The following is an 11,404-nucleotide window of genomic DNA, read 5'->3' as shown; positions in this document are numbered from 1 at the left end:
ATTAATTGCATGAAGAAATATTTGTGGAAATATATTTTTTTTGTAACTTAAAAAAAAGTTAATTCTACAAAGTAAAATAAAATAAAAAAAAGGCCTATAGCCTATTTCTGTTTCCCTTACAATAAAAACATTACAGTGTAATTATCCATGTGATCTACTTTATTTGTAGATTCAATTAGTAATAGAGTTTTAGTACTTAATAAAGTCCATTTACAGTTTATTTTGACAAAGTACAAATCAAAAAAAGTATTATAATAATAATATAACTAGCCAGGTGCTCAGATGAAATTATTTGCTGTATTCATAATCAAAAGCACCAGTGCATTAACAATTGTAAAGGATGAATTGCATAAATAAATATTTGTGGAAATATATTCATGACAAGATATAAAACAATAATGTGTTGATTGTATCAGACACTGTACCGAGCCTTTTCACATGAACCAGTCACGTCTTCTCTTTATGCTTCAGGTCCACAGTCAGCACACAGCTTCGGGGCTTTGTGTGAGCAAGCCCCACAAAGAAATCGGTTGCCCTGCACACAGTTTTTATGGGACTTTTTCCGTCCGCACTTACTTACTTGACATTGTGTCTCCTTTTTCCCCAGTGGGAGCTGTGGTGCTTGGGGAAGAGGGAGAACAGGACCTGCTGTCTTGGCATTGTGTCTTTTTCCCCTGTGGGAGCTGTGGTGCTTGGGGAAGAGGGAGAACAGGACCTGCTGTCTTGGCATTGTGTCTTTTTCCCCAGTGGGAGCTGTGGTGCTTGGGGAAGAGGGAGAGCAGGACCTGCTGTCTTGACATTGTGTATTTTTCCCCAGTGGGAGCTGTGGTGCTTGGGGAAGGGGGAGAGCAGGACCTGCTGTCTTGACATTGTGTATTTTTCCCCAGAGGGAGCTGTGGTGCTTGGGGAAGAGGGAGAGCAGGACCTGCTGACTTGACATTGTGTCTTTTTTTTGGGGCTCCACGTGTCTCAAAACCACAGTCTCAGACAGTCTCTCACTCAGCTGATCTGGTTTCAACTTTCCCCAGATATGGAAAGACACTGAGCAAGTTGGTTTCGACATCCGCTGCTAACCAAAACAGAAGTCACATGCATCATTATCAGTTTCTATCTGGTTTCTATTGGCCATTCATCCATTGACGACAGAATATTATGTTACTCGTTGTTGCTTAGTAGCCAGAGCAATGCTGGCACTAGAGTGGTCATGTGCTAAATGAATGAACAGCAGGGATGTTGGTGAAAAAATGATATTTGGAAATAGATCTTCACCTCTTGAATTTGGAGAGTTATTTGATAAAGGTAAGTGCCATAGAAACTGCAGAATATGCTCTTTCAGATACAGCACTATATAGAAATCACAATGTTTTACCTGCATGTGACTCTGAAGGAGGATTTGATAAAGAGATGCTCCTTTCCCTGCATCTGTCAATTACAAGATGCGCCCATCTCTTCATGTACAATTTGACAACTGATAATATTGTCACTCATCAGATTATTGTCAGTGTACTCTTATCATGTGTAAAATTAGTTTTGGTATAGTTTAGGTGTAGTTTTGATGGGCCGGCTGTGAGGCTGACTGGCATCATTTGTTTGTCACTCATCAACTTCGGTAGTCAAGGATATGTTTTGCATTATTCTAAAGGCCTACTTTTTGCAACACAATCTCACACTCAATTCGAGCAAATTTGTACAAAAAGTTTTTGAGCAGATTTTGTGCGTTTTTGTGTGGCTTAATTCGCCCCCCAAAATATATTTTCCTATGAATGAAGTCGTACAAAAATGTGTATTTTCCCACGAATTAAGCCACACAAAAATGCACAAATACGCACAAAATCTGCTGAAATACTTTTTGTGCATATTTGCACGGATTGAGTGTGAGATTGTGTTGACTGCAACACATAGCATGTTTTCATTTCCCACAATACATTTGATTAGTAATAGAGTTACAGTAAATAAAACAGTCCCATAAGAGCTTATTTTTACAAAGTAAAATGTAGAACAGAACGGTATCAACCTGCAAGATGCGGTCAAATGATTTGCTGCTGATAAACAGGCATAACACAAACTCATCATTACACTATTGTCTTTCTAAATTAAATCAACCTCTTCACCCTCCTTATCATTCAGTTGGGCCTAATTTAAATTAATTAATGAAGTAACGTGCACAATTATCTCCCATTTATCCATTTGTCATTCATTCAGTGAGGAAAGAGAGAGTCATTAGTGCCTGGCTGGGTACCAACGTCCTACAGCGGATTAAATTGGGAATAGGTTAAAAAACGGGTAAAAAAAAAAAAAAACGGGTAACAAGGCATAGAATACTTTTCTATTTGTGATTTTAAAATTCTGACAAATGAGCAGTGTAAAATACAAACAGATGAAAAGTCAGGGAGCAGGACATAGGTTTATTTGGGGTCTGATTCTAGTGTTAAAAGGCAATTCCGCCACTTTCAACCTCATATTCATCCTCTCCAGCACCACAACAGTGTCTATATTTGTGAAAACAGCACGTTTCTATGATCTGCAGTTAAAAAGACAAGAAGAAAAGTCTTTACAAAATGTGACATAAAAGTAAACCCAGTGATTTCCACCTGCAGTGAGTTTCTAGTTTCCAGCCCAATGGAGTAAACCCAGTGATTTCCACCTGCAGTGAGTTTCTAGTTTCCAGTCCAATGGAGTAAACCCAGTGATTTCCACCTGCAGTGAGTTTCTAGTTTCCAGCCCAATGGAGTAAACCCAGTGATTTCCACCTGCAGTGAGTTTCTAGTTTCCAGTCCAATGGAGTAAACCCAGTGATTTCCACCTGCAGTGAGTTTCTAGTTTCCAGTCCAATGGAGTAAACCCAGTGATTTCCACCTGCAGTGAGTTTCTAGTTTCCAGTCCAATGGAGTAAACCCAGTGATTTCCACCTGCAGTGAGTTTCTAGTTTCCAGTCCAATGGAGTAAACCCAGTGATTTCCACCTGCAGTGAGTTTCTAGTTTCCAGCCCAATGGAGTAAACCCAGTGATTTCCACCTGCAGTGAGTTTCTAGTTTCCAGTCCAATGGAGTAAACCCAGTGATTTCCACCTGCAGTGAGTTTCTAGTTTCCAGTCCAATGGAGTAAACCCAGTGATTTCCACCTGCAGTGAGTTTCTAGTTTCCAGTCCAATGGAGTAAACCCAGTGATTTCCACCTGCAGTGAGTTTCTAGTTTCCAGTCCAATGGAGTAAACCCAGTGATTTCCACCTGCAGTGAGTTTCTAGTTTCCAGTCCAATGGAGTAAACCCAGTGATTTCCACCTGCAGTGAGTTTCTAGTTTCCAGTCCAATGGAGTAAACCCAGTGATTTCCACCTGCAGTGAGTTTCTAGTTTCCAGTCCAATGGAGTAAACCCAGTGATTTCCACCTGCAGTGAGTTTCTAGTTTCCAGTCCAATGGAGTAAACCCTGTGATTTCCACCTGCAGTGAGTTTCTAGTTTCCAGTCCAATGGAGTAAACCCAGTGATTTCCACCTGCAGTGAGTTTCTAGTTTCCAGTCCAATGGAGTAAACCCAGTGATTTCCACCTGCAGTGAGTTTCTAGTTTCCAGCCCAATGGAGTAAACCCAGTGATTTCCACCTGCAGTGAGTTTCTAGTTTCCAGCCCAATGCAGTAAACCCAGTGATTTCCACCTGCAGTGAGTTTCTAGTTTCCAGCCCAATGGAGTAAACCCAGTGATTTCCACCGGCAGTGAGTTTCTAGTTTCCAGCCCAATGGAGTAAACCCAGTGATTTCCACCTGCAGTGAGTTTCTAGTTTCCAGCCCAATGGAGTAAACCCAGTGATTTCCACCTGCAGTGAGTTTCTAGTTTCCAGTCCAATGGAGAGGATTGTATTGCTCCCCACACCACTGCAAATCTGATTGGGTTTGAAAATCACTGGTTTTAAAATGTTTAAACTTTTAAATTAGGTCTTTTTAACTTTATATATTTTTCTACAAAACTTAGAAATGCACAATTTTCACATATGATCTTCTTTTATTTTTACGGCTGCATTGGACCTTTAAAAATTAAAGGTAGTTTTTTGTAAATATAGTTTGCCTCCACAGCAACATGGACACCTGCATACACCTGCACGCTATAGGAGGACAGGCTCATTGTAAATATAATATATATATATAGTTTGCCTCCACAGCAACATGGACACCTGCATACACCTGCACGCTATTGGAGGACAGGCTCATTGTAAAGACTGGAATGGAATAAATGGAACGGCATCAAACACTTCATTTATTTATTCAATTTCAGCCATAAAAATGAACCCGTCCTCCTATAGCTCTTCCCACCAGCCTCCTCTGGGAAATGTCTCTGTTCTGGTAAAAGAGAAGTAGATAGTACCACATCTTGTTTCTGTTGTATCTACATGTTTCTACATTAAACCCCAGGTTCTGTTCTTGAGACTGATGGGGAAGAGTGGGGTGGAAAGGCTTTTGCAACACTACTTAGTTAGCACAACCTTGTGACTAATTTTACTTCCTGTTTGCGATACTTGGGGGAAATGCAATGTTATCTTTCTACCTTCCCAATACCTTCCCCCATGTCTCATATTCACTGTTATCTTTCTACCTTCCCAATACTTTCCCATAGAGTGTATAGTCCTTTAGTCTCTATGGACCAGATGGCCAGTTGGTGAGGGCCACAGCATGGGGAAAGAAACTGTTCAGATGGGGGTCTATAACATCCAATCACATAGGTTTACAGCAGCTGACAGTTGCAACGTTATTGCTAATAACTCAAACTGTGTGGTTTAGATAAAGACAATATCTGTAAAGATGTAGGATCTTAATTTAATGACCCGGTTGCTAATTGCAACTAATTTAAACTGCGTGGTTTAGATAAAGACAATATCTGTAAATGTACACTTTTCCACAACAGAATTCCATTAATTATAATCCACATAATAATTCACATTTCCCGTCGCTTCAGGATTATTTTCCAGCTGTAGCAAACTGGCTCAAATTAAGATCCTACATCTGTAGCAATATACCTGTCTTTAATGTACATGGCTATATTAGGAGGACATGATTCTCTTTACACCATTGTTTTTTGACCATTTGACATATTTTATTTACTGTTGTTTAGGCTGGTTGAATGAGTTCCCTATGAGAGGCTACTTCATCTGCAAGAAAACAGGCGGCCGCACCAGTTTCCTCATATGAAATTAAAAGTAAGTGTGTAGCCTACGCAGTTACACAATGGATGTTGAAACTGTGGTGCAAATTTCTAGGCAACATTAGAAGCCGGATAAATGTGTTGATTTGAAGGAAAGACGGGCAGACTCTGGTAAGTCTAGGCTAACTATTATGAAGTTCGGTCGTCAAACATTCAATAGAGTAGCCTTGAGATATGATATCATTCAGTTAAGCCTCATTTAAATTAAATTCTGAAGTAAGGTGCACAATTATCGCCCATTCATCCATTTGTCATTTATTCAGTGAGGAAAGAGAGACTCATTAGTGCCACATTGTCTTGGCAGATTAAGTTGGGAATAGGTGTGAAAACAACGGGTAACAAGGCATAGAATACTTTTCTGTTTGTGATGTAAACATTCAGACAAATGAGCAGTGTAAAATACAAACATTTAGGAAAAGTCAGGGAACAGGACATAGGTTTATTTGGGGTCTGATTCTAGTGTTAAAAGGCAATTCTGCCACTTTTCAACCTCATATTCATCCTCTCCAGCACCAAAACAGTATCTATATTTGTGAAAACAGCACGTTTCTATGATCTGTAGTTAAAAAGACAAGAAGAAAAGTCTTTATGAAATGTGACATAAAAGTAAAACCAGTGATTTCCACCTGCAGTGAGTTTCTAGTTTCCAGCCCAATGGAGTAAACCCAGTGATTTCCACCTGCAGTGAGTTTCTAGTTTCCAGTCCAATGGAGTAAACCCAGTGATTTCCACCTGCAGTGAGTTTCTAGTTTCCAGCCCAATGGAGTAAACCCAGTGATTTCCACCTGCAGTGAGTTTCTAGTTTCCAGCCCAATGGAGTAAACCCAGTGATTTCCACCTGCAGTGAGTTTCTAGTTTCCAGCCCAATGGAGTAAACCCAGTGATTTCCACCTGCAGTGAGTTTCTAGTTTCCAGCCCAATGGAGTAAACCCAGTGATTTCCACCTGCAGTGAGTTTCTAGTTTCCAGCCCAATGGAGTAAACCCAGTGATTTCCACCTGCAGTGAGTTTCTAGTTTCCAGTCCAATGGAGTAAACCCAGTGATTTCCACCTGCAGTGAGTTTCTAGTTTCCAGCCCAATGGAGTAAACCCAGTGATTTCCACCTGCAGTGAGTTTCTAGTTTCCAGTCCAATGGAGTAAACCCAGTGATTTCCACCTGCAGTGAGTTTCTAGTTTCCAGTCCAATGGAGTAAACCCAGTGATTTCCACCTGCAGTGAGTTTCTAGTTTCCAGCCCAATGGAGTAAACCCAGTGATTTCCACCTGCAGTGAGTTTCTAGTTTCCAGCCCAATGGAGTAAACCCAGTGATTTCCACCTGCAGTGAGTTTCTAGTTTCCAGTCCAATGGAGTAAACCCAGTGATTTCCACCTGCAGTGAGTTTCTAGTTTCCAGTCCAATGGAGTAAACCCAGTGATTTCCACCTGCAGTGAGTTTCTAGTTTCCAGTCCAATGGAGGGGATTTTATTGCTCCCCACACCACTGCAAATCTGATTGTGTTTGAACATTCCTGGTTTTAAAATATTTAAACTTTTAAATTAGGTATTTTTAACTTTATATATTTTTCTACAAAACTTAGAAATGCACATTTTTCACATATTATCTTCTTTTATTTTTACGGCTGCATTGGACCTTTAAAGGTAGTTTTTTTTTATATATATAGTTTGCCTCCACAGCACCATGGACACCTGCATGCTGTCACATAACCAGAGGAGGCTGGTGGAGGAGCTATAGGAGGACAGGCTCATTGTAAAGACTGGAATGGAATTAATGGAACAATATCAAACACTTAATTTATTTATTCAATTTCAGGCATAAAAATGAACCCGTCCTCCTATAGCTCTTCCCACCAGCCTCCTCTGGGAAATGTCTCTGTTCTGGTAAAAGAGAAGTAGATAGTATCACATCTTGTTTCTGTTGTATCTACATGTTTCTACATTAAACCACAGGTTCTGTTCTTGAGACTGATGGGGAAGAGTGGGGTGGAAAGGCTTTTGCAACACTACTTTAGTTAGCACAACCTTGTGACTAATTTAACTTCCTGTTTGCGATACTTGGGGGAAATTCAATGTTATCTTTCTACCTTCCCAATATATTCCCCCATGTCTCATATTCACTGTTATCTTTCTACCTTCCCAATACTTTCCCATAGAGTGTATAGTCCTTTAGTCTCTATGGACCAGATGGTAGTGTACAGTTCAGAGATGGCTTGATGTGGTGAGCAGCATAGAGTGTATAGTCCTTTAGTCTCTGTGGGCCAGATGGTAGTGTACAGTTCAGAGATGGCTTGATGTGGTGTGCAGCATAGAGTGTATAGTCCTTTAGTCTCTATGGGCCAGATGGCCAGTTGGTGAGGGCTACAGCATGGGGAAAGAAACTGTTCAGATGGGGGTCTATAACATTCAATCACATAGGTTTACAGCAGCTGACAGTTGCAACATCATTGCTAATAATGCAAACTGCCTTGGTTCAGATAAAGACAAGCTATGTACAGATGCAGGATCTTAATTTAATTAGCCTGTTGCAGGAGAACTAAAACTTGTTGTGAATTTGAGGGTTAAAAAGGCTTCTGAAGTTTGTAATTTAAATTTTTTAACCTTTCCCTTTTGAAAAATGTCAATTTATTATTACATTTACGTCATTTAGCAGACGCTCTTATCCAGAGCGACTTACAGTTAGTGAATACATTTTTTTATACTGGCCCCCCGTGGGAATCAAACCCACAACCCTGGCGTTGCAAACGCCATGCTCTATCAACTGAGCTACATCCCTGCCGGCCATTCCCTCCCCTACCCTTTACGACGCTGGGCCAATTGTGCGCCGCCCATGAGTCTCCCGGTCGCGGCCGGCTACGACAGAGCCTGGATTCGAACCAGGATCTCTAGTGGCACAGTTAGCACTGCGATGAAGTGCCTTGGACCACTGTGCCACTCAGGAGACTGATTATAATCCACATAATATTTCAAATGTCGTGTTGCTTCAGGATTATTTTCCTGCTGTAGCAAACCGGCTCAAATTAAGATCCTACATCTGTAGCAATATACCTGTCTTTAATGTACATGGCTATATTAGGAGGACATGATTCTCTTTACACCATTGTTTCTTGACCATTTTACATATTTTATTTACTGTTGTTTAGGCTGGTTGAATGAGTTCCCTATGAGAGGCTACTTCATCTGCAAGAGAACAGGCGGCCGCACCAGTTTCCTCATATGAAATTAAAAGTAAGTGTGTAGCCTACGCACTAACAAAATGGCTGTTTAAACTGTGGGACACATTTCTCGGCAACATTAAAATTAGGGTACATTTGTTGATTTGAAGGAAAGACGGGCAGACTCTGGTAAGTCTAGGCTACATAGAACTATTATATTAAAAAGTTAGGTTGTTTACAGACATTCAATAGTCAGAGTAGGTTTGATATATGATCACTTATCATGCTGACCAACCTGATGGTCTCTGTTGGAAATGTGAAACATGTCATGCCTAGGCAACATGCTCTGTCCTGCTACTGGTAGGCCTGTAACATTATGGGAACTGATCTGAACAGGTTTAGGCTGGTCATCTAGGATATGTAGGCTATAGCTGAGGTATAGACCTCCATCTGCATATCACTAACAAACCGCTATTATATACTCAGCAAAAAAAGAAACGTCCTCTCACTGTCAACTGCGTTTGTTTTTAGCAAATTTAACATATTTAAATATTTGTGTGAACATAACAAGATTCAACAACTGAGACATAAACTGAACAAGTTCCACAGAAATTGAAAAATGTGTCCCTGAACAAAAGGGGGATCAAAATCAAAAGTAACAGCCAGTATCTGGTGTGGCCACCAGCTGCATTAAGTACTGCTGTGCATCTCCTCCTCATGGACTACACCAGATTTGCCAGTTCTTGCTGTGAGATGTTACCCCAGTCTTCCACCAAGGCACCTGCAAGTTCCCAGACATTTCTGGGGGGATTGGCCCTAGCCCTCACCCTCCTATCCAACAGATCCCAGACGTGCTAAATGGGATTTAGATCCGGGTTCTTCGCTGGCCATGGCAGAACACTGACATTCCTGTCTTGCAGGAAATCACGCACAGAACGGGCAGTATGGCTGGTGGCATTGTCATGCTGGAGGGTCATGTCAGGATGAGCCTGCTGGAAGGGTACCACATGAGGGAGGAGGATGTCTTCCGTGTAACGCACAGTGTTGAGATTGCCTACAATGACAACAAGCTCAGTCCGATGATGCTGTGACACACCGCCCCAGATCATGATGGACCCTCCACCTCCAAATCGATCCCGCTCCAGAGTACAGGCCTCGGTGTAACGCTCATTCCTTCGACGATAAACGCGAATCCGACCATCACCCCTGGTGAGACAAAACCGTGACTCATCAGTGAAGAGCACTTTTTGCCAGTCCTGTCTGGTCCAGCGACAGTGTGTTTGTGCCAATATGTGACGTTGTTGCCGGTGATGTCTGGTAGGGGCCTGCCTTACAACAGGCCTACAAGCCCTCAGTCCAGCCTCTCTCAGCCTATTGCGGACAGTCTGAGCAGTGATGGAGGGATTGTGCTTTCCTGGTGCTTTCCTGGGCAGTTGTTGTTGCCATCCTGTACCTTTCCCGCAGGTGTCATGTTCGGATGTACCGATGCTGTGCAGGTGTTGTTACACGTGGTCTGCCACTGCGAGGATGATCAGCTGTCCGTCCTGTCTCCCTGTAGCGCTGTCTTAGCCGTCTCACAGTACGGACATTGCAATTTATTGCCCTGGCCACACCTTGCAGCATGCCTAAGGCACGTTCACGCAGATGAGCAAGGACCCTGGGCATCTTTCTTTTGGTGTTTTTCAGAGTCAGTAGAAAGGCCTCTTTAGTGTCCAAAGTTTTCATAACAGTGAACTTAATTGCCTACCGTCTGTAGGCTGTTAGTGTCTTATCGACCGTTCCACAGGTGCATGTTCATTAATTGTTTATGGTTCATTGAACAAGCATAGAAAACAGTGTTTAAACCCTTTACAATGAAGATATGTGAAGTTATTTGGATTTTTACGAATTATCTTTGAAAGACAGGGTCCTGAAAAAGGGACGTTTCTTTTTTTGCTGAGTTTATATTATAACCTAGCCTACTTTACATAATATAAATATCCTACTTGTTGCAAAAAAAACTTTCTGAATGTATCAATGATTTCCCCTCAGATCAATCATGCCCGTTTTAGCCCTTCTGTCCACATTCTCAGATACGTTTAGAAAAGAACAGATTGAAAGACAATAAATAGCCTACTTTTAATTAATACAAATACTGTAAGTGTGAGACATGGCCTTGTGTTGCTGCACTGTCTATAACTACCTTAACAAACAGTGACTTATTATTATTATTGACAGTTAACATGGAGAAGAGATGTCACAACCAGATGTTCATGTGATTGCATTAAATAGCCTGACTGTTTCGATATGTCTGTTAGTAAATGTTTTATTTCTAAGAGAATATGAATAAGAGAACAATGGAAATTCTAGAATTAGTTGTCACTGTGTTCACCACAACCAACATGCTGCATCTCTGTTTAGGGGTCAGTGGTCTAAAATGAGTCTCTCTGGGGAGAGAGAGGAGGGGGGCCCTGCCTCTAAAATGAGTCTCTCTGGGGAGAGAGAGGAGGGGGGCCCTGCCTCTAAAATGAGTCTGTCTGGGGAGAGAGAGGAGGGCCCTGCCTCTAAAATGAGTCTCTCTGGGGAACATGACACCAAAGCTAAGAGGTGAGATTACAGTTTTGTTTAAGAATTATTAAGTACATTTCCAAAATTCTATGTCCACAATTTTTTCAATTTATTGCTTATGGGTACCTAAAATATTACGGTTTGAACACACCGACTGCGTCATTGCGCAAAATAGTTTGCAGCATCATCTAAATATGTGTGCAACAAAAGTTAAACATTCACTTTCTGCTACCATTTCTGTCAAGCCGTCTATGTACACATTTTGACGCATACGTTCGATTAATCCAATTTATGCACCACACAGAACGCACTGCAACTGCCTCTGCAACGCAATGCTGCAAGGCAAAGCAGTGTTCCATTGGAAATGAATGTACTTCTGGTACCAAAATGCAATAACGCAGTCGGTGTGTTCAAAGCGTTACTGATCTCAGATTTTTAATTAATAGATTTTAGATGTATATGAAAATGTGTTTTTCCGCAAAACGCTATATATCCAATGTTTAGCTGGAATGGGATGTTC

The 11,404-nt window shown here is 41.3% G+C and overlaps 1 long non-coding RNA gene across 2 annotated transcripts; it reads left to right on the top strand.

Annotated features, from left to right (window-relative positions):
* Nucleotides 1-1,263: 1,263 nt before the first annotated feature.
* LOC123483043 lies at nt 1,264-10,773 on the top strand. Of its 2 annotated transcripts, XR_006658041.1 has the most exons (4): nt 1,264-1,299; nt 5,100-5,300; nt 8,326-8,410; nt 10,738-10,773. It is a non-coding gene; the product is annotated as an uncharacterized LOC123483043 (long non-coding RNA). The 2 variants fall into 2 exon arrangements; XR_006658042.1 differs by lacking the exons at nt 8,326-8,410; nt 10,738-10,773 and adding an exon at nt 5,822-5,859.
* The last annotated feature ends 631 nt before the right edge of the window (nt 10,774-11,404 follow it).

This window comes from Coregonus clupeaformis, unplaced genomic scaffold (genome assembly GCF_020615455.1).
Source record: "Coregonus clupeaformis isolate EN_2021a unplaced genomic scaffold, ASM2061545v1 scaf0014, whole genome shotgun sequence".
Taxonomy (NCBI): domain Eukaryota; kingdom Metazoa; phylum Chordata; class Actinopteri; order Salmoniformes; family Salmonidae; genus Coregonus; species Coregonus clupeaformis.
This window is presented reverse-complemented; position numbering and strand designations above follow the sequence as displayed.